The sequence below is a fragment of the Aedes albopictus genome, chromosome 2 (genome assembly GCF_035046485.1).
Source record: "Aedes albopictus strain Foshan chromosome 2, AalbF5, whole genome shotgun sequence".
Lineage (NCBI taxonomy): Eukaryota > Metazoa > Arthropoda > Insecta > Diptera > Culicidae > Aedes > Aedes albopictus.
Window position 1 is genome coordinate 480868043 of NC_085137.1, and position 2091 is coordinate 480870133.

The window sequence follows — 2091 nt, forward strand, 5'->3', positions numbered from 1 at the left end:
GATTCCCAGAAACTCTGCTGAGAGATTCCCAGAAACTCTGCTGAGAGATTTCCAGAATCTCTGCTCAGAGATGTCCAGAATCTCTGTTCAGAGATTTCCAGAATCTCTGCTGAGAGATTCCCAGAATCTCTGCTGAGAGATTCCCAGAATCTCTGCTGAGAGATTCCCAGAATCTCTGCTGAGAGATTCCCAGAATCTCTGCTAAGAGATTCCCAGAATCTCTGCTGAGAGATTCCCAGAATCTCTGCTGAGAGATTCCCAGATTCTCTGCTGAGAGATTCCCAGATTCTCTACTGAGAGATTCCCAGATTCTCTGCTGAGAGATTCCCAGATTCTCTGCTGAGAGATTCCCAGATTCTCTGCTGAAAGATTCCCAGATTCTCTGCTGAGAGATTCCCAGATTCTCTGCTGAGAGATTCCCAGATTCTCTGCTGAGAGATTCCCAGATTCTCTGCTGAGAGATTCCCAGATTCTCTGCTGAGAGATTCCCAGATTCTCTGCTGAGAGATTCCCAGATTCTCTGCTGAGAGCTTCCCAGATTCTCTGCTGAGAGATTCCCAGATTCTCTGCTGAGAGATTCCCAGATTCTCTGCTGAGAGATTACCAGATTCTCTGCTGAGAGATTCCCAGAATCTCTGCTGAGAGATTCCCAGAATCTCTGCTGAGAGATTCCCAGAATCTCTGCTGAGAGATTCCCAGAATCTCTGCTGAAAGATTCTCAGAATCTCTGCTGAGAGATTCCCAGAAACTCTGCTGAGAGATTCCCAGAAACTCTGCTGAGAGATTTCCAGAATCTCTGCTCAGAGATGTCCAGAATCTCTGTTCAGAGATTTCCAGAATCTCTGCTGAGAGATTCCCAGAATCTCTGCTGAGAGATTCCCAGAATCTCTGCTGAGAGATTCCCAGAATCTCTGCTGAGAGATTCCCAGAATCTCTGCTGAGAGATTCCCAGAATCTCTGCTGAGAGATTCCCAGAATCTCTGCTAAGAGATTCCCAGAATCTCTGCTGAGAGATTCCCAGAATCTCTGCTGAGAGATTCCCAGATTCTCTGCTGAGAGATTCCCAGATTCTCTACTGAGAGATTCCCAGATTCTCTGCTGAGAGATTCCCAGATTCTCTGCTGAGAGATTCCCAGATTCTCTGCTGAAAGATTCCCAGATTCTCTGCTGAGAGATTCCCAGATTCTCTGCTGAGAGATTCCCAGATTCTCTGCTGAGAGATTCCCAGATTCTCTGCTGAGAGATTCCCAGATTCTCTGCTGAGAGATTCCCAGATTCTCTGCTGAGAGCTTCCCAGATTCTCTGCTGAGAGATTCCCAGATTCTCTGCTGAGAGATTCCCAGATTCTCTGCTGAGAGATTACCAGATTCTCTGCTGAGAGATTCCCAGAATCTCTGCTGAGAGATTCCCAGAATCTCTGCTGAGAGATTCCCAGAATCTCTGCTGAGAGATTCCCAGGATCTCTGCTGAGAGATTCCTACAATCTCTGCTGAGGGATTCCTACGCCACAATAGATCAAATCAATGGTCGCAGTGGCATTATGTCCCCAACAAGGAAAAAAAAGAGGGATTCCTAGAATCTCTACTGAGAGATTCCTAGAATCTCTGCTGAGAGATTCCTAGAATCTCTGCTGAGAGATTCCCAGAATCTCAGCTGAGAGATTCCCAGAATCTCTGCTTAGAGATTCCCAGAATCTCTGCTGAGAGATTCCCAGAATCTCTGCTGAGAGATTCCCAGAATCTCTGCTGAGAGATTCCCAGAAGCTCTGCTGAGAGATTCCCAGAATCTCTGCTGAGAGATTCCCAGATTCTCTGCTGAGAGATTCCCAGATTCTCTGCTGAGAGATTCCCAGATTCTCTGCTGAGAGATTCCCAGAATCTCTGCTGAGAGATTCCCAGAATCTCTGCTGAGAGATTCCCAGAATCTCTGCTGAGAGATTCCCAGAATCTCTGCTGAGAGATTCCCAGAAGCTCTGCTGAGAGATTCCCAGAATCTCAGCTGAAAGATTCCCAGAATGTCAGCTGAGAGATTCGCAGAATCTCAGCTGAGAGATTTCCAGAATCTCAGCTAAGAGATTTCCAGGATCTTAGT